Source organism: Elephas maximus, chromosome 2, assembly GCF_024166365.1.
Source record: "Elephas maximus indicus isolate mEleMax1 chromosome 2, mEleMax1 primary haplotype, whole genome shotgun sequence".
Classification (NCBI taxonomy): Eukaryota; Metazoa; Chordata; class Mammalia; order Proboscidea; family Elephantidae; genus Elephas; species Elephas maximus.
In genome coordinates this window covers 199,017,185-199,039,162 of record NC_064820.1, presented here as the reverse complement: position 1 = coordinate 199,039,162, position 21,978 = coordinate 199,017,185, and the positions used below count along the sequence as shown (strand labels likewise).

General features: G+C 43.8%; 1 pseudogene; it reads left to right on the top strand.

The window, feature by feature from the left end:
- The window catches only part of LOC126067288 (vomeronasal type-2 receptor 26-like), a 62,387-nt pseudogene that overhangs the window by 34,790 nt on the left and 5,619 nt on the right, over positions 1-21,978 (top strand).

The following is a 21,978-nucleotide window of genomic DNA, read 5'->3' as shown; positions in this document are numbered from 1 at the left end:
AATTTTCCAATCATCTTCCTCTAAGTCCCTGACCACCCAGCCAAACCACTGACCACAGCCCATGAATCAGTATAAACTGCACATCTGGCCATTTCTCCTTCCACACAAAGTGAACAACCAGGTGCACTGCTCAAAGTTCTGCCCATTGGGAGAATTTCCCTTCTCCATTGTCCTTCAGGGAGGTCCCAGAATGGGGTTGTAGTGCTGCTTCGGTCCACTTTATGGTGGTGCCTACATATCACACAGAACCATCTGTAAACCAGACACAAATTTTCTCTTCTTCAGTCAAGTGATCATAAGGAACTCTCCATGAGGCCATAGTTGCAGACTGGGAGTTGGAAGGTAATGTGACAGGAGCACAGACCACAGGCATTTGGTCCACTCCCTCATGCAACTTGCTTGTGCCTTCAGGTCCTGTTCAGGCCTGATCTCATATATACCACTTCTATTTAATGACAGAGTGCTTCTGTGCATGTCCAACTTTATTACTCTGTGGGTCAGACAACACCCAGTTCATGAAGGGCCACATGATGACTTGGTGTCCTGTGGTTAAGCATTCAGTCCCTACTAAGGCCCAGTAACAAGCCAAAAGCTGTTTCTCAAGAGGAGAATAGTTATCTGCAGAGGATGGCAGGGCTTTTATCCAAAATTCTTAGAGTCTGCGCTATGGTTCACCAATAGGGGCCTGCCAAAGACTCCAAACAGCATCTCTATCTGCCACTGACACTTCAAGCACCATTGGATCAGCTAGAAATCCACCCACCCAGAGAGAAAGCACCTCAAAGGGGAGCCTCGAATGTCGAGAGGATCTAACAGGGGCTGAGCACCTAAAGCACACACACACGCACACAAAAATAAATTTAAAAAAGAAGAAGTGCCTGCCAAAAGCACACACACCCCCACACAAAATGAATTAAAAAAAAAAAAAAAAGCCTCGACTGCTCAGGCACCTCTTTTTCTATTTTTCTTTAAGTTCATTTGTGTGTGTGTGTGCTTTAGGTGCTCAGCCTCTGCTAGATGCTCTTGACATCCAGGGCTCCCCTCAGAGGTGCTTTCCAGAGGCCTTGGCCAGAGGCGAATTCTAAGTTTCAGAATCCAACCAGAAGGGTCCTCAAGAACCACCCAGGCTGGTCAGTGGCTCCCTTGTTGGCTCACTACCTCTGATCCTGTCCGTTCAGGAGCTCTACCCCTGACTTCCAGAAGCTGTCTCCATGGTGATGGTAAACAAGTCCTGGCCCCGCTTAGCCAACAGCATTCTAGCCTGCCTAACCTCATCCAGATCTCTTAGGTGATCTAGAATAAAGTCTCCATGGGCTCAGGTGTTATCATCTGGGCACATGACCCAGCCAAGGTCAGCCTGGGCCTCAGGACTCAGAGACTTGAAGATCTGCCAGCAGGGGCTACATATGTCAGGTCCACACAGAGATAACTGGTAGAAGGAGAATCAGAGCAATGGAAGGAGAAGTGTAGCTGAAGTGCACACATTCATGGGACCACAGGCCCCAGAACTGGGATGATGTCATGACCTATAGAGTCCCATAGCCAGCCAGACCTGGGGCTCAAGGCTTCTTCCTACACACATGACACTATGCAGCCATATCCTGACAGCAACACTCCTCAGACGTCCAAGGCACAGGATTTCCTGCCCTGGCTTCCAGTAGCTCACAGATATGCAGTGGACCATGGGAGGCTATGGACAAGAGATTGGCAAAAAAGATGCATAGATGGGGCTCAGAACATGGCAAACTTGGACCCTATATGAGTGGCAGTGACTGGGCCTACAGCGGAAGTGGGATTTGAGGGTTCATGGGTGCATGCCAGAGGCGGGCAGAGAACAGACTCTATCCCAAGACTCTCTAGAGGCTTCTTGCCAGAATATGTGGACTTTTACACCTAGTCCACTTGGATGGGATTCTGAGAAGAAGAGCTCACAAATGGACTGGGAGCTGAGGGGCTCCTGTCTGAGCACAGGCTCTATTTGTCCATAATCCACCCCTGATGTCCCAGGCTTCCTCCTTCCCATTCTCCATCTGCAGTTGTGCCATTGGACTAGTTCCAAAGGGACCGAGGAGTCCACACCCAACTCCCCCATCAGGATCCAGCCCTTGGAGACCATTCATACCAGAGATCTTCTGTTCTCTGCCCATGGGGTGCCTAATACTGTAACAGCCCTTCCTTCTTTGAGCACAAGGCTCCATCTCCTACTCTTGTTTTTGTGATCTTTCTCAGGGGTACAATGAAGACATGTCTCACAACAGACACAGAGAAAGACAGAGAGAAGAGTAGGTCAGTGGGGACCACTTGCCCACAAATATCCTCAAGCAAGTGGAAAAGAGGTGCCTGGTCTGCTCAGCCTGTGCTGCAAACCCCTCCACATGCAGGGCTCCCCTTTGTGGGCATTCTCTTTCCAGAGGCCTCGGTAAGAAGTGGATGCTAAGTCTGAGAGACCAACCAGAAGAGTCTTCAGGAATCCCCCAGGCTGGCCAGTGGCTCCCCTGCTGACTCACTACCTATGACCTTGCCCTTTTGGAAGCCCACTTCCTCCAGACACTGTCTCCATGGTGATGGTAAACAACCCTTGGACTCTCCAGGCAACTGCATCCTCCCCTGCCCGCCCTCACCCAGACCTCTGAGGTGACCTGGAACAAAGTCCACAGGAGCCCAGGTGTTATCATCTGGGACTTCAAGCAATGAAGCCTTTCCTGGGCTCATGAATCAGCCTAGAGCAGCCTGGGCCAGTAAACTCAGAGGAGACCTGTGGCTCTTCTGGCAGGACCTGTAATGGTCAGGTCCAGACAGAGAGAACAGGTGGAGGTAGAATTGAAGGGATGGGAGGAGAAATGTAGCTGGAGTGCAGACATTCACTAGACCACAGGCCCCAGTCCTGGGGAGGTACCAGTAGCCATAGAGCCCCATAGCCAACCAGACCTAGGGCTCAAGTCTTTGTCCTACACATGTGACATTGAGCATACATGCCCTGACAGCACCACTACTGAGACCTCCGGGGACACAGGATTTCCCGCCCTGACTTCCAGGAGCTCACAGATACCCAGTGGGCCATGTGTGGCTATAAACAAGATGTCAACAAAAAAGAGGACTTGTTGATGAGGCACTGGAAATGACAAACTTAGTCTCTGTGTGAAAGGCAGTGATGGTGCCCAAGGTGAAAGTGGAACTCATCTAGCATGGGAGGGTGTGAGGGAACGTGACTGGGGTGGACTGAGAAGATGAAAGAATGAAGAACAAGTTCTGATCCCGAGACATGGGAGAGTTTCTTTGGGAGTATATGTGGGCTTTTCCAGCTAGTCCACTTTTAAGGGTTTCTGGGAAGAAGGGGTCAGCAGATGGAGCAGGAGCTGGAAGGGCTCCTATCTGCGCACTGGCTCTATCAGGCCAGTGTCCACCCCTGGCATCCAGGGCTTACTCCTTGTCTTTCTCATTCCAACATTGTGTTACTTGAAAAATTGCAAAGGAAACTAGGAGGTCATGCCCAGCTCCCACATGGGACTCCAGTTCTTGGAGACCATCCAGATGAAGACCTTCTGTTCTCTGCCCAGGGACAACCAATACAGCCACAGCCATTCCCCCTTCCAGCTCTAGGGTCTATCTCCTGCTCTCCTTCTTGTGATCTTTCTCAGGGGTACAAGGAAGAGATGTAGCATAGCAGACAAAGAGAGACAGAGAGAGAGAAGTGTGGCTAAGTGGTGACCATTTACCCACCTACTGACATCCTTAAGCAAGTAGAAAAGAGATGCCTGGCCTGCTCACCCCGTGCCATGAACCTCTCAATATCTGGGACTCCCCTCTTTGTAGCTTTCTCTCTGGGTGTGCTGAATTCCAGAGGCCTTGACAAGAAGTGGGTGCTAAGTCTCAGAGGTCAACAAGAACGGTCCTCGAGAATTGCCCCGGCTGGCCAGTCAGTGGCTGTGCTGTAGCTCACTATCTCTGAGCCGCCCCTTTAAGAAGTTCCACCCACTGCTTCTGGAACCTATCTCCATGGTGATGGTAAACAAGCCTTTGCCCCACCCATCCAGCAGCATATCTGCCCACACCCGGATCTCTGAGGTGATCTGGAATAAAGTCTACAGAGGCCCAGGTGTTATCATCTAGGACTTCGATGGAGCCTTTCCTGAGAGCACGATCTAGCCAAACTCAACCTGAGCCTCAGGACCCAGAGACCTGGGGTTCTGCTGGCCAGTGCTACAATGGCCAGGTCCAGACAGAGATAATGGGTGGAGGCAGAATCGGAGGTATGGGGGGAGAAATGTAACTGGAGTGCACACGTTCATAATCCAGACCAGAGGTGATCAATAATACCACAGCCCTTCTGCCTTCTAGCTCTATGCTCCCTCTCCTGCTCTCCTTCTTGTGATCTTTCTCAGGGATACAATTAAGAGATGTCGAACAACCAACAGAGAGAAAGACAGGAAAGAGTGTCTGAGTGGGGACCACTTGCTGACCAACATCCTCAAGCAAGTGGAAAGCTTCTGGAGGCTGTCTCTATGGTGATGGTAATTGAGCCTTGGTCCCACCCATCCAATGCCATCGTGGCCTGCCTGCCCTCACCAGGCCTCTGAGTTGATCTGGAATGAAGTCTGCAGGGGCCCACATGTAATCATCTAAGACGTGTAATCATCTGGACGCACCACACAGTCTAGTGCAGCCTGAGCCTCAGGACTCAGAGACTTAGGCTTCTCCGGCAGAGGCTATGATGTCAGGTCTAGACAGAAATAACTGGTGGAAGCAAAATTGGACCAACTGGAGAAGCATATTTGGAATGCACACATTCATGAGACCACAGGTCTCAGGCCGGCAGTGGTGCCAGGAGCCAAAGAGCACCATAGCCAACCAGACCTCTGGCTCAAGGCTTCTTCCTACACATGTGATTCTGGGCAACCATGTCCTCACAACAATACTCCTTAGACCTCCAGGGACACAGGATCTCCCGCCCTGGCTACCAGGAGCTTACAGGTATTCAGTGGGCAACGGGGGCATATGGACAAAAGGTCAGCAAAAAAAGACGTATTACTGGGCTGCTGGACCCAACAGGGCCAGCACCTGGCTGAATGACATGCCGTAGGCCCTTGGTGGAAGTTGGATTCACCTAGGCCAGGAGGGAGTGTGGGTGTTTGCCAGAGAAAGAATGAGAAGTTGAAAGGATACAGACCAGATTCTGATCCTGAGGCCCAGGAGAGGCCACCCTCAGGTATATGTGGACATTTTCCACCTAGTACACTTGGAACTGTTTCTGGGAAGAAGGGCTTACCAGAAGAAGCTGGAGGTGGAGGAGCTGCTGTCTGTGCATAGGTTCTTTCTGGCCAGCATTCATCCCCGGCATCCTGGGCTTCCTCCTTCCTGTGTTCCATCCACTGTTGAGCCACTGGGCTAGTTACAAAGAGATCTAGGAGTTCATGCCCAGCTACCCCATTGGACTCCTGCCCTTGGAGACGATCCAGGCAGTCTATTCTCTGCCCATGGGTGACCAATACCCCCACAGCTGTTCCCCCTTCCAGCTATAGACTCCATCTCCTGTTCACTTTCTTTTGATCTTTCTCAGGGGTACAATGAAGAAATGTCACACAACAGACAGAGATAGCAAGAGAGAGAGAGACAACAGCAGCTAAGTGGAGACTGCTTGCCCACTGATATAAGCAAGTTGAAAAGGGGTGCCTGGCCTGCTCATCTCGTGCCACAATCCTCTCAGCATCCAGAGCTCCCCCATATGGAGTTTTCTCCCTGGGCGTGCTGAATTCCAGAGACCTAGTCCAGTGGAAACCCTGGTTGCATAGTGGTTAAGTGCTACGGCTGTTAACCAAAAGGTCAGCAGTTCGAATCCACCAGGTGCTCCTTGGAAACCCTATGGGACAGTTCTACTCTGTCCAACAGGGTCGCTATGAGTCAGAATCGACTTGACGGCAATGGGTAAGGGTAATGGGTAAGTCCAGAAGTGGGTGCTAAGTCAATGGTCAACTGCTAGGGTCCTTGCCCAGGCCTGCCAGTGGCTCCTCTGCTATCTCACTACCTCTGACCCCATTCCTTTGGAAGCTTGCCCACTTCTTCCAGAGACTGTCTTCATGGTGATTGCAAACTAGACTTGGCCACACTTTACTTAGTCTGTCTAGAGGGTTGAAGGTTGCAGGGGAAATAAATAAGATAGAGTCAGAGCTTAGACCTGGGCCAATTATTCTGATAAGAGCCAAGTGCCTCAATTTGGGAACTCTCACAGTACATATAAATTTCAAGTATGTCCACTTGAAAAGGAAAAGCTATGGCCACCCTCTCTTCTCTACTCCCTAAACTTGTCTTGCAACCTGTATTGGTAGTGTTGCCACACACATCACTGCCTTCCATGACTTCCCATTCACCCTCAACCTGAGAAATCTGGTCTTTTCCCTAACCCTCCATTCAAATCACTCCAAGTCACAAATACTCTTTAGATGCCAAAACCAGAAGACATTAGTGGATCCATTTATTCTTGTTCAAGACAACAGTTATGGAAGTAGGTGGAGCTTTATTTGTAGGAATATAACAACCTCTCATTTTGAAGTTTAGAACAGGGGTCCCAGAGATCTTGGAAATCTCTCCTAGAATATACCTCTATACACCTGGTCCAGGTGATTAAATCAAACCCTAGTCTAGGTGCTTCATTGAAGGGAATTTTGCAGATGTAATTGAAGTCTCAAATGAGATTATCTCGAGTTACTAAAAAGTTAGAGTACATCAGGTGGATCTGACTCAATCACCTCCAAGTCCTTTAAAAGTGTCTGGATCCTCATGTGGTCCAGAGACTGCACACAGCAGAGAGGAGCAGACACATCTCTACACTCAGGTCCTCCTTACTCACCTACTCAGGCTTCACTTCTCCAAATTCCCTACATTCCCTGTTCTATGGTACGGTCCCTCTGCAGGCACTTAGATGGGGCCCTTGTAGGACTCAACTCACTGGTTTCCTCACCTCCAGTTTACTGTCCTGTGCTGCCTGTTATCTAGTGTCTGAAAACCATTGGTCCATGTACTTCATCTGACTTTTTACTTCTCCAACACGAGGAACAGAAGGGAATGCTATACTTTGATTATGACATATTTTTTGGTTATTAGTTTGATACTAAGGTCCTCCATTAGATATCTTTTTCTAGATTGGTTCTTAAGAGCTAAAAATATTTAATCTTTATTTTCAATTTTTAATCTTGATCAACTTTTCTTTCATTGTTTCAAAGGCAAGCCACTAATTAACAAATTATCTCATATTAAAAATAACCATTTTATTTAATTTTTTTTTTTAAAGTGACTCCTCAGAGTGAAATTACTAGATATCTCAAGGAAGCAAAGGAGGTGGAAAAAAAAAAAAAAAAAAAACACTATGAGTCCAGGGAAGACCTCAGGTAATGTTCTCAGGCACATTTTTCTGTTTTCTCTAAACCCTGTGCCCCAGCCTCAGGCATCTTCACAAGTCTGATGTGCTCATCTCAGCCCCTGATGAGGGCAGCTCCAAGGATGAGAGCACCTCTGCCTCAGCATTCCTGGAAGCTCTCTACATCTGTCCACACAGCTCAGGTGACCTAATGGCAACGATAGGCCCCATTGAGAGTGGGACTGGAGGCCCACATCAGGAGATCCCTCAAGCCACAAATACACCATTAAAGTCCAGTCCATATTCTCTAAAATGACAGTATGGCTTGGCCCTAAGGGGTCAGACAGATGCTGAATCCCTGAACTTCTCATTTAAAGTTTTATCATCTTCCACTAACTGGAAGACAGTCATGTTCAGGTAGGGACTACTGAGAAACCCCCAAATGTGCATTCACATTCATCTGTCCCTTTCAGACCAGTTAATTAAAACTTGGAGTAACCAAGAAATCCAGAGTTTTCTGCAAGTACAGGAATTCCTTGAACGTGAGGTACGCCTGGAGATGAGGAACAGGAATGGTGTACTCTCAAAAGCAATTTCCCATGGCCTTATGCTTTTTTTTTTTTTTTTTATGCTCAGGGGCATAAAGAAGACCTGGTGATGATGTCTTCACTTGCTCATAAGTCTAGAAGATTTGTGCTGGGCTATTCACGACACCAAACAGAGACCAAGGAGTGAACCCTTGTATCTTTATGGAGACACCCTATACAGGATCCTGGGTACAACTGCGAAGACGAAGTCTTCTCAGGTTTGTCTCTTCTCTGCTCCTTTTAATGGTCCTTTAGAGCATGGCATTCATGGGCCCAGCACACAGGTTCCCTCTACGTATCAGCATAAAGAACTTGAGCATTGGGCATCTGTTGCCTCTTTCTTGTATTTGCTCCTCAGCAACACATTCATAAAACTAGTTTCTCTGAGGGACTTTGTACCTATCTTGTCCAGAATGGACATATCCCCTGGGTCAGGTGGGATCATAGTAAAGATTCAGAGAAGATCAGTGATATCCTCAGAGGCTCTCAATATGCCTTTCTCTCCCTCAGGTCATCCCTGTGCAGACTCATCCAACCGCCCACCTTGGCAGGATCAGCTCCAGACCTGGCCCATCTATGTTGCCCTTGAGGAGCTACTCTGGGCTGCCTCGCAAGTGATTTATGTGGCGAATCCTCAAGCACCTAGATGGGAGCCCTGAACTCTGAGCCCTCCATGGTCATCTCCATGCTTATGCTCTCCATTTCTCCCAGAAGACCCCACCCACCAGCAGCAGTGACCAACCTCTGACTGATCAAGATCCTGAAATTTGAACCTGGATCCCAATTCCATGTGAAAGACAAGTGGATATCACAATGTCATATACTCATGACTCCTTCCCTTCTCCAAACCCAAACATACAATGGAATATTATTCAACCATAAAGAGAAGTAAAGTGCTAATAGATTGCACAACATGAAAGAATCCTGAAAACATGTTAAATGAAATAAGTCAGACACAAATGGACAAGTATTCTGTGATTCCCACTTACATGAAGTATCTAGAATAGGCAAATGCATAGAGACCAAAGTTTATTAGTGTTTACCAGGGATCGGTCAAGAGAAAGAAAAGGAGTTTTTGCTTAAGGGGCACTGAATTCCAGTTAAGGGTGATGGAAAATTTTGCAAATGGACAGAAGTGATGATTGCACCACATGTTGAACATATTAATGTGATGGAGTTGTACATGTGTAAACAGTTGAAGTGGCAAATATTTTGTTATATATATTATACCACTATCTTAGTTATCTAGTGCTGCTATAATAGAAATGCCACAAGTGAATGGTTTTAACAAAGACAAATTTATTCTCTACAGTTGAGGAGACTAGAAGTCCAAATTCAGGGGGCCAACTCCAGGGGAAGGATTCTCTCTCTGTCGGCTCTGGGAGAAAGTCCTCATTATCAATCTTTGCCTGGCCTAGGAGCCTCTCAGTGCAGGGATCTCAAGTCCAAAGGATGCTCTCTGCTCCCAACTCCTTTTTCTTGGTGGTTAGAGGTCCCTATCTCTCTGCTTGCTTCTCTCTCCTTTTATCTCTTGTAAGATAAAAGGTGTTGCAGGCCACATCCCATGGAAACAGCCCTTACATTGGATCAGGGCTGCAACCTGAGTTAGGGTGTCACATCCCATCACAATCCCCTTTAACATAACCCGATTTTGCCTCGTAGCCACAGGCAGAGATTGGGATTTACAACACGCAGGAAAATTACATCAGATCATAAAATGAAGGACAACCACATAATACTAGAAATCATGGCCTTGACAAGTATTTTTTGGGAACATTATTCAATCCATGAAAACCACAATAAAAAATAATTAGGTCATTACAGACATCTTTAATCCTATTTGAAGTACTATTGATTCTCCATACATAGCTGTTATACTTTTTGAGAACTTTAAAGACAGTTAAACTTTGGTTACATTTTCACAAAAATCAGCAAAATGTGTTGAAATGTTTACAGGTGGAGACTGTAGCAAAGATTGCAGACCTTTATCTGATCATGGCCTGTAGATTTTTTTGTGTGTTTGTGGCCTATTTTTTTTAAATCATAAATTTTTGTAAAAATGGCATGGTGGGGTGTCTGATCTCTTTAACTTCACAAGGAGGAAGAAGAATCAAGATCAACAGACCAAGGCAGATTCCTATCAGGAGGAGCTCAGAGAGGCCTCCTCTCACCAATGTTTTTACCAATTCTGACACCAGCCATCCATCCCATGGCACTCTCAACTTCTCTGCTGGGTTTGATAACTCAGTGCAATGGCCACACAGAACTCACAGACCATACAGTTATGGAGTTTATTAGGGAAGTAACAGGTTATAATTCAGGATCAGGAAAGACTCAGAACAGAGTTCTTCAGTGAGGACAGCTTCTTGGTCGTGCCTACAAGCAGGCCTCTCTTTGGCCCTCATCCCCTCAGGCCTCTTAGGCAAGCCCAGCCTCTTCCCTGCTCCTGTAAGTGTTACAAGGCTCTTCAGCTCCATGAATAAGTGCCCAGGGGCATCCCACTCTGCCAGTAAGTCTTGGTCTGAAGGCCCTAAGCTCTCTTGTTCTGTGGGTCAGCAAACCTAGCTCAGTTGACAAGTGCCCAGAGGCACCCCATTCCACCAGGAAGCCTCCTGCCTGAAGATGACCAGCTGCCTTTCTCCATTGGTCAGCACACCCACTGAAACTGCCTTGCTCCATGAGCTGGGAAGCCCACTGCCCCTTTTAGCACTGTTCTCCTTGTTCTGCTGCAATTATTTCTCTACTCCTGCTTCTTGCCATCTCACCCCATCTTCAGTGTTACAATTTTCTCTCTCTGTCTTCTGAGTCTAGGAAGTTCTCAGTGCAGGGACCCCAGGTCCAAAAGTTGCACTCCATTCCTGGCTCTTCATCTTGATGATGGTGAGGTCCCCCCATCCACCTCTGGGATGGCTATTTTTAACCCTATCAGGATGACAAAACTGACCAATTCCCTTGTTAGAGTTCCATACACCTTATTTGTATGGTCCCACCCCCGCAAGGATGTTATGCACCTTATTTGCATTAACGAGCTATCCAATCCCCTTAGTGGGCCACAGCACCTCATTTGCATAGTCCCACCCAGTCATTTTGTGGCAGTTCAAGACAAGGGAAGGAGGATGGAGGGAGGGAAGGAGAATGGATGGAGAGAAGGAAGGAGGGAGGAGGGAGGGAAGGATGATGGACAGAGGGAGAGAGGGAGGGCAGAGGGAGGATGGAAGGAGGAAGGGAGGATGGATGGAAGAATGGAGGTAGAATGGAGGGAGGGAGGTTATAAATACAAATAGGTAAGTTACAAATATAAAACTAGAGAAAGGCCATAAAAAATGATCCATCACACTAAAACTTTACTTTTCAAATCTTTTTGTGTTTGATGGGTGTTCTACTCAAAAAAGGATATACTTCAATACAGATTATAAACATTCTTCCAAGATTTTTGTACATTTTTGTGGTTTCACTTTTATGTTTAATTTATATGTGCATTTTTTTCAAAATATGTAGTCAGGTACAAGGAAAAATTTTTATGAAAGATGGTAAACATTAGAAAGTACTTGTGCTAAGAGGCAGAACATAATAGAAAGGGAATAAATATTTTGCAGGTGGTATTGGAAAGGTAGGAGAGGGCAATAGTATTTGGGACCTGCAGGCAATAGTAAGGATGTTGGCTTTAAATTTAAGTGCAACAGAAAGAAATCAAAACATCTAATTTAGTATGTAAATATGTATATAATGCTGTTTAGATTTTTTTATTAACAAAGTTTCCAACAAATACAAAAATAGGGAGTGTAAAAATAAGCCCCCATTACCCAATTTCAGCAATTACATTGGAGAATTTTATCCACAGCACTGAGAGAATCTATGTTTTTTGTTTTTTAATATTTGAACTGTTGTACAGAAAATGGATTGTTCAGCTAAGGGTTTCAGCAGGAAAACTAGTTATAAGAACCTTGTAGTAGTCTGGGGGAGAGGTAAGAGTGACCTAGGCTGGGTGACTAGCCATGGGAAGAGACCTCGAGGGCCTGCTGAATGAACAGGCATGGGATGGGAAAGGAAGAGAGAGGGGTCAAGGATGACTTCTTGAGCAGCCGGGTGGACAGTTGTGCCATTACTGACATGAGAAAACTAGAATGTAACACACATGGTACATTTAGTCCCAGTGATCTCTTGGAGTATGTGGACACTCATTTTGACATAATTCATGTAAAGCCCCAGAAAGTGGAATGACAATGTGTTTGTGGTGTGAGGTCTGGTGTACCTTTGACAGGTGCAGCAGTGGTTAGTGTCAAGGATCTAATGTATGTGCAGAAGTGGACTTCATGGTGCAAAAGAGGGAGCTGAGGAGTATTTCTGTAGTTTTAAGAGTCTTAGGCTGGCTCTTTTCTTAGCTGGAAAAAGAGGTGGACTTAGGTACACTTGCCTTGGAATGGCGTTAGCCTAAATGTCCAGTTTACATGAGAATTTTATAAATGGCGTGTTTCCTAATTAGCAATTTGGAAATTGACTTAAAGTTATACCATGCATCGTGTACTAATGTGAATTCCAGTTGTATTAAAATTATTTCACCCAAATCTGGTTGAATACAATGTGATACATACCGCCACAAAATGGGATTCTAGGCAGCTGCAAAAAAAGAAATGAGGAAAATCTCTGTAAATTCCACTGTGGGATGATCTCTAGAATGTATTACTAAGTAAGGAAAAAGTGCCAAGCAGTGTATACAGTTATTTTATCTAAGAAAGAGGGGGGTACAAATCTTTACATATATTTGCTTGTAAAGAAAAAATAAAATTGATGAAATGTTAAAATGAAAGCTATAAAAATATTTCTCTGTAAAGTGAGGGATGAAAAGGGGTGGAGAGAACGGGGGTATAATCTAGATTTCTCTGAAATAATTTATTAAAAGTTTTGATGTTGAAACTATGAAAATGTTTTATATAATTATGAATAAAGCTATCCCTAAAAATTGAAAGCAAAATGAAACAAATGAACCTCATGTGTTTCAAATTAGTGGCTTAACTCAACAGAAAAGAATTATTTCAAGTGTCTGTAACACATCAGTTTGACTGAATATCCTAGTGGGTTCCAGACCTCTATCACCAGTTTGTTGAAGTATATATCATCAATGGTGTTGAATTGTGTCAAAAGCCTTTTCTGCATTAGCTGATTTGGTCATATTACTTTTCTTATTTAGTCTGTTTTTATGGTGGATTATATAAACAGGTTTTAAAATACTAAACATACCTTCAATACCTGGAATATATACAACTTGGTCGTAGTGTATACTTGTTTTTTGTAAATTCTGAATTCAATTTGCTAAAACTTTGGGTAGTGTTTTTGCCTCCAAATTCACGAGAGATATTGGTCTGTACCTTTCTGCTTTTATTTTTTTTTAATCTGGATTTGGTATTTGGATAATACTGGCTCCATAAAATAAGTTAGGAGGTATTCCTTCCTCTATTATTTTCTGTAAAATATTGTGTAAAATCAGTGTTAATTCTTTAAATGTTTGGTAGAATTCTCCAGTGATACTATCTTGGCCAGGAGATCTCTTTTTCAAAAGCTTTTTAGTTACAAATTAAATGCCTTCAGTAATTATACGACTAGTCAGATTATATATTTCAACTTGGTACACATTTGGCAGTTTGCGGTTTTCCAGGAATTGGCGCATTTCTTCTAAGCTTTCAAATTTACAAGTATACTATTATATCCTTTTATCCTTTTGATGGCTATAATATCTGTAGTCATATTCCCTGATATTGGTGAATTGTGTCTGTTGGTTGGTTGTGTTGCTCATTTACTCTGTATCTGCTGATTTTCAGTCACTTTTTGCTCCATGTATTTGAAGGTTGTTTCTTTGTTGCACACACATTTAGAATTGTGAAGCCTTCTTGGTCCTTTAATCCTTTTATCATAATGTAATGCCCTTCTTCATTCCTACCAATTTTCTTTGCTCTGAAGTCTACTTTAAATATTAATACAGTTTTTTCTGCCTTTTTAAGTTAATGTTTCATTGCTATATTTGATTCATCTTTTTACTTTCAAACTACTTATACTAAGTTTGAGGTGAATTTACAACTAACGGCATATAGTTCGGTCCTGCTTTTTATCCATTCTGCTAATCTTTGTCTTTTAATTGTTGTATTTAGAGAATTTACAATTATATGGATTATAACTATGTTAGGATTTAAACCTGCCAATTTTATTTTTGTTGTTGATTCTTTTGTTTCTTGTTTCTTTCTCTTTTGGGTTACTTCAACATTTATTAGAATTCCATTTTTATTTCTATACTGTGGTTTTGAGCCTACTGCTTTGTATAACTTTCTAGTGGTTGCTCTAGAATTCACAATATATATATGTGACTTTTTCGTAATCTACTGTTATCATTTTACCGTTTAAATGAAGTATTGAAACTTCACTTTCTCTAAGGACCCAGTACCCTTTCAGTTTTTAAATATGCTCATCTTAAGTGTTTCCTCTATATACATTGAGCTCCATATCGATTAAAATTTAATTTTTGATCCAACCATCAAGTACGATTTAAGAAACTCATGAGGATAGTCTTTTTTTTTTAACATCTATTTTCACACATTATCTTATTATTCTTTGCTTTCTGATGTTCCAGTCCTTCTTTTGTTATCATTTCTTTTCTGATTGGAGAACTTCCTTTAGCTATTTTTCAAGGGTAGATGAGAAGGTAAAACAATCAAATTCACTCCTCTCACTTCACTGACACCAAACTGTAAAAATCAATCAAATCAATACAATCTGTTGTCAATTCTGTTCCCTGCTATTCTGACAACAGCTGCCCATGTAGCACTTCCTCTGACCTTAACCAATTGACATTAGATCAGATCTCACAAGTCAAAGGACACCATCCTCCAGACCACCAAGTTGACTTAAAACCTCAGACACCAGCCACAAGCTTGGGAGTTCCCAGGGCTCCCCTCATTCCTGAACTGCTGGCTACAAATTTGGGGTTTCCCAACTTCACCTTGAGAATGCCAGCTGCAAACTTGGGTGCCCCCTGAACTCCCTCACTCTGATCTACTAGCTACAATTATAGAGGTTCCCTTTACTTCCTTAGGATAAAAGCCTTAAGATCAGGGGTTGCCAGGCTACTTCTCTTCTGACCTCCAGGTTCCTACTACTTCAGATTTGATAATTGGCTAGAACAACTAAAAGAACTCACAGATCATGCTATATTTATGGTTACAGTTTTATTATAGGAAATAAAATACAAATGTAGAGACACATAGGGAAGGTCTGAGAGGGTTCTGATATGGAGACCCTAAAAATTATTATGAGGTATCTGACCTAAGAGAAGCTGGAAGTGGGATCCAGGTTTGGAATTCACTCTGTGTAGAAAACCTGTAGAACCAGGAGCAGGACCAAGATGGCTGACTAGGCAGAAGCTTCGACTGAACCCTCTTGAACAAAGACTTGAAAAAACAAGTGAATCAATTACATACATGACAATCTATGAACCCTGACCATCAAACACAGAACTAAGGAATCGACCTGAGTGACAGGGGAGCGAAAGACCACACACTAAAGCAGCGGCCAGTTCTAGAGCCCAGCATGCCACACCCCAGCCCTGAGCCTTTGGTGCAGTGTTTTGGTGCCAGAGCTGTGGGGCTGATCATGGCTTCCTGAGACAAGGCAAGCACTGGACACAGCCCTAACCCCCTGGGCCAATCTCTGCAGGGTCCCAGCCAGCACACGCAGGCTACACAGTGACATGGCTGACAGCGGAATGAGAGACTGCGCAGAAGCAGTGACTGGCTCTGAAGCCTGGAGCACAGTGCCCTATCTCTGATCCCTTGGTGCTGGGTTTTGGAGCAAGTGCGGCGGGGCTGATAGTGGCTTCCTGAGACAAGGCAAGCACAGGACGCAGCCCTAAGCCCCAGGGGCAACCACCATGGGAACCCAGCCAGTGCTCACAGGCTACAAACCAACCTGAGTGACAAGGGAGTGAGAGACCATGCCGAAGCAGCCCTCAGCCCTGATCCCTTGGTGTTGGGCTTTGGAATGAGTGTGGTGAGACAAGGCAAGCATGGGACACAGCCCTAACCCCCAGGGCAATCTTGGCAAGGACCCAGCCAGCAGCACACAGGCTACACACCCTTCTGGAATCTCAGACAAAACAGCCTTTACCAAACAAGATAAGTGATTTTGTCTATTTTACCAGGCTACTCTTTCCTATCTATCTGATCCCTACCCATCCCCCCCCCCACCCACCCCAGCCAGCTTCCTTAACATTTGAGTTCCCTGGGCCAGAGAGAGAAGTGCTCTTTGTTTTTTGTTTTTTCTCTCTAACCCATTCTCCTGGCCTGGAAAAAGCAGCAATCAACAATCATGGGAAAAATCCTTTCCTGACTTCCCTAAACTGAAATAACAGTACAGAAGCAGCTCCATCCTGGCATAAGAGATCCACAGTCTTTGGCTTTCACCGCTACAGGGAACCGGGTGGCTATTATAATGCAAAGGCAATTCTGATAGAGATCTGACTATAATTGTTTAAGCTGAGCAAAGGATAGGGAAGTTTTGGAGGTCAGATACCTCTCTACCTATTTAACAGAGTCCTCACTGATCCACTCCAGGGAACTGAGGGCTGAGGCTCCACCCACACCACCTAGCCACCTGCTAAAGGGGTCTGCTACAGAGCTCACCCACCAGAACACTCTAGAGAACAGAGACACTCCTTCCTCACTGGCACTTGGGGGAAGGCTGTCAGCACCCTGCCCTCCTCCTCAGAGTGTGACCTCCTGCCACTACTAGAAACCAGTGCATACAACCATCACCACTACTCTTCTAAGATAGTAGGTGAGAGCCTACACCACAAGCTAGGTGACCCACTATCAGGACACCTAAGCTGATTCTATTCAAGAATATTGAATGGGCACATAGGCTCGCATACCTGGTAACAGCTCAAACCAGCTGGTAACAGGACATAAGTGATTCAAAGGCTCCAAAGATCAAGTTAGCACACTCTAGTAGCCCATCTGTGTATATTGAAACAAAACAAAACAAGAAGATAAGACTCAGTGAGCAAATATAAAAGAATAGATTTGACACATTGAACACTAATGACTGAAGATAACACGAATTGTGGAATGACATCAAGGACATCATACATTAAAAAAAAAAAAAGGTCATTAAACAGACAGGAAAGAAAAAAAAGGCCAAAATGAATGTCAGAAGAGACTTTGAAACTTGCTCCTGAACATTGAGTAGCTAAAGCAAAAGGAAGAAATGATAAAACAGTTGAATAGAAGATTTCAAAGGGTAGTTCAAGAAGACTAAGTAAAATATTATAATGACATGTGCAAAGACCTGTAGCTGAAAAACGAAAAGGGAAGAACATGCTCTGCATTTCTCAGGCTGAAAGAACCGAAGAAAAAAATTCAGGCCTTGAGTTGCAATAGTGAAGGATTCTACAGGGAAAATATTAAACGATGCAGGAAGCAGCAAAAGAAGACAGAAGGAATACACAGTCACTATACCAAAAAGAATTGGTCGATGTTCAACCATTTCAGGAGGTACCATATGAGCAGAAACCAGTGGTACTGAAGGAAGAAGTCCAAGCTGCAACGAAGGCATTGGCTAAACACAAGGCTCCACGAATTGGCAGAATACCAATTGGATGTTTCAACAAATGGATTTAACGCTGAAAGTGCTCACTTGTCTATGCCAAGAAATTTGAAAGACAGCTACCTGGCCAACTGGCTGGAAGAGACCTATATTTATGCCTATTTCCAAGACAGGTAATACCACTGAGTTTGGAAATTATCAAACAATATAATTAACATCACACACAAGTAAAATTTTGCTGAAGATTGTTCATAAGCAGCTGCAGCATTATATTGACAGAGAGTTGCCGGAAATTCAAGCTGGATTCAGAAGAAGAACCAAGGATATCATTGCTGATGTCAGATGGATCCTGGCTGAAAGAGAGAATACCAGGAGGATGTTTACCTGTGTTTTATTGACTATGCAAAGGCATTCGAGTGTGTGGATCATAACAAATTATGCATAACATTGTGAAGAAGGGGAATTCCAAAACACTTAATTTTGCTCATGAGGAACCTGTACATAGATCAAGAGGAAGTCTTTCAAACAGAACGAGGGGATACTGCATGGTTTAAAGTCAGGAAAGATGTGTATCAGGGTTGTATCTTTTCACCATATCTATTCAATATGTATGCTGAGCAAATAATCCCAGAAGCTGGACTGTATGAAGAAGAACACAGCATCAGAGTGGAGGAAGACTCATTGTCAATCTGTGTTATGCAGATGACACAACTTTGCTTGCTGAAAGTGAAGAGGACTTGGAGCACTTACTGATGAAGATCAGAGACCACAGCCTTCAGTATGGATTACACTTCAACATAAAGAAAACAAAAATCTTCACAACTGGACCAATAAACAACATCATGATAAACAGAGACAAGACTGAAGTGGTCAAGGATTTCATTTTCCTTGTATCCGCAATTAACACCCATGGAAGCAGCAGTCAAGGAATCAAAAGATGCATTGCATTGGGCAAATCTGCTGCAAAAGACCTCTTTAAAATGTTGAAAAGCAAAGATGTCACCTTGAAGACTAGGGTGTGCTTGATGCAAGCCATGTTGTTTTCAATCACTCTCTATGCATGTGAAAGCTGGAAGATGAACAAAGAAGACCAGAGAAGAATTGACACCTTTGAATTGTGGCACTGGAGAAAAATATTGAATATATCATGGACTGCCAAAAGAACTCAAAAATCTGTCTTGAAAGAGGTACAACCAGAATGCTCCTTAGAAGTTAGGATGCCGAGACTATGTCTCACATACTTTGGACATGTTGTTAAGAGGGATCCTTCCCTGGAGAAAGACATCATGCTTGGTAGAGGGTCAGCGAAACAGAGGAAGACCCTCAATGAGATGGATTTACACAGTGGCTGGAACAATGGGCTTGAGCATAACAATAGTGAGGATGGTGCAGGACTGGGCAGTTTTTCATTCTGTTTTACACCAGGTCACTATGAGTTGGAACCAACTGAATGGCACCTAACAACAACAACAACATTGTTGGAAGAAGGGAGTTCTGGTGGCACAATGGTTAAGCACTCGGCTGCTAACCAAAAGGGTTTGGTTTGAATCCACCAGACGCTCCACAGAAGAAAGATGTGGCAGTCTGCTTCTGTAAAGATTTACAGCCTTGGAAATCCTATGGGGCAGGTCTACTCTGTCCTATAGGGTCACCATAAGTCAGAATTGACTCGACAGCAATGGGTTTGGTTTTTTGATTTAGGGTTTATTGTTGGAAAATCTCTACTAAAAAGAGAACATTTATAATTTCAATTGTAATCACAGCATAACTGATATCCCAATGTCTACATCTCAGGGTTCAAGGAAATAATAAAGTACCCCACCTAGGTCCTGGGAGACTGGCAGCTACACATTCAGTGAACCTCCTAAGCTATGGTCCTACACACTAGCCATATACAAAGTATTAGTCCCTTGGGAGTCCAGATTGGATTGGTGACTCTCTACCTCCTCTACAGGTGGCTCCACAAACGTTACCAGCAGGTCCTGGCTCTGGAATTTGCTGTAGAGGAGATCAACAAGAATCCTAATCTTTTGCCCAACATTTCTCTGGGATTCCACATCTACAATGACTTCCACTGTGATAGCAGGACCTTGGAGAGCTCCCTGAGGTGGCTGTCTGGAGGGGATAGAATCATGCCCAATTACAACTGTCATAGGCAGTACAAGCCTGTGGCTATCGTTGGAGGTGGCACATCATATTTGTCTGTCCAGATGGGCACACTATTTGAGCTCTACAAGTTCCCACAGGTGATGGCAGTTCAGAGCCTCTAACACGTGAAACAGAGGAACTATATTGATACATTTCCAGTTACAATGCATACATAGTTAAGACATGATCATGATCATAGGTCTACCTCTTTGAGGGAGAGTTTGGGAAGGATAGAGGTAAAAATAAAAAAAAAAAAATTGGAAGCAAAAATATACGCCTACTTCTCACTTATCGACTATCTCATTATTCAACATTTCACATTTATGACAATAGTAAAAAATCTACTATCTGACTATTTTGCTCATCTGCCACTAACGAACGCTGCACTGCAAGTCAAGAGTAATGCAGGCTTGATGGTTAAGGTTATGTGTCAACTTGACTGGGCCATGATTCTCAGTGGGTTTGGCAGTTATATATCGATGTAATTAGGCAGTGATGTAGTGACATAATTTGGCAGTTATGTAATGATATAGTCAACCACCATTTTGTGAGCTGATGTGGTCATCCTCCATCTTTGCAAAACACCAATTTTCACATGACAACCTGGAATTTGGAACCTAACCATGTGATAAGTAAGGAGTGGGTATATTAAGTAAAGCTGCCCCATTTTCACATGATCTGTAACATCAGGTTACCAACTACATCATCTGTTTCCCAGCACTTAAGTTCCACTTAAGCACTTAAGGAAGGGTAGAGGCCAGGACTTGGGGTTAACTTAAATCCTTTTCTCTAATGAAAGTGGCGGCAGTAATCGAATGGGAATGCTAAAAGATTTCTTATTTTTTCGGAGAAAGGACCAATGCAGGATGTCTTTTCCTTCTTTACAATCAATTTCTGCTTATTTAAAACCCAAAATGACTTTTGTTTCTTCCCCATTCAGATCATCTATGGTTCCTTTGATCCCATTCTTAGTAACAAAGTACAGTATTCATTCCTTTATTGAGTGTTCTCCAAAGACTCCTCCTTGCTCCAGGGCATGGTACAGTTGATGCTGCATTTTGGATGGTACTGGGTGGGACTTGTTGCCTCAGATGACTTGAGAGGCAAGAGTTTTATCTCAGATTTGAGAGGAGAAATGGTCACAAATGGCGTCTGTGTAGCTTTTTCATAAAAGATCTCCATCAGTGAGAGACAACGTGAGGAGGCCTTTGATAGTCCATTGCCCAAGTTCACGGAATCGTCAGCTACGGTGATTGTCATTTATGGTGATACAGAGTCCCTCATGATCCTGAGATACTCAAAGCCTATTACTTCAATTCCTACAAAAGTGTGGATCACCTCCTCTCACTGGGATGTGACTATGAGGCCTCTGTTTCATTATGGTTATCCCTTTCATGGGTCTCTGATATTCTGTCATCAGCTAGGTCATATTCCTGGATTTGAAATGTTCCACAGGAGAGTCAAGCCTTCTAACTCTCCAGAGAACATTTTTCTGAAGAGTTTCTGGCACTCAACTTTTGAGTGCTCAGAGAGGCCTGCTCTGAAGGAACCAGGACAGTGCTTTCCAAATGCCTCCTTGGACAGGCTTCCTCTATGATATTTTTTAAGTGACCAGGTCTTTGAGTAGTTACATTATGTACAATGCTGCATATACTGTGGCCTGGGCCCTGTAAGACATGTTCCTAATCAGACCAGAAGTAGCATCAATAGGAGCTGGAGGCAACCCAGTGCCTCATCACTTGAAGGTAAGTTTTCCTCTGAAACAGAGTCCCCAGGCATCAGACCTAGTGGGCTGAGAGCTAGGGAGGCTTTAGTTCTTTTGCTTTGTCTTGGAAATGCCAGGTTTCTCTTTTAAAACTAATCTACTCAACCTTAGCCTTGACTTTCTTGCCCCACCCAGTAGTTCAGGAAAGATGCTTGTTTCCTTGATAAATAACAGAACTTTTTCCCTCATAGTACATGATACATACGTATATAGATACATATGAGCAGTGAGATGTAATTTCAATTCTGTCCCAGCTGGTCATTTTGACATGATCATTAAAGTAGAAGATGGCTATATTTTCCGGAAGCTGTGTGGCTTATATCTCACACCTACTGTACTTAGAGTAAGGTTCAGTGAAACCTTAGCAATATCCACATGAAGCTGAAGATAGAAAAATATATATATCTTCACCTTGTTGATTTTCTTTTAGAGATGAAGTACATGATATCTCATACATCAGGACAAGACTTTCAAAGACTTCCTTCATGGAGAAAATTACAGATTTGCTTTACTCTGAGGTAATTCTGATACCAAACAAA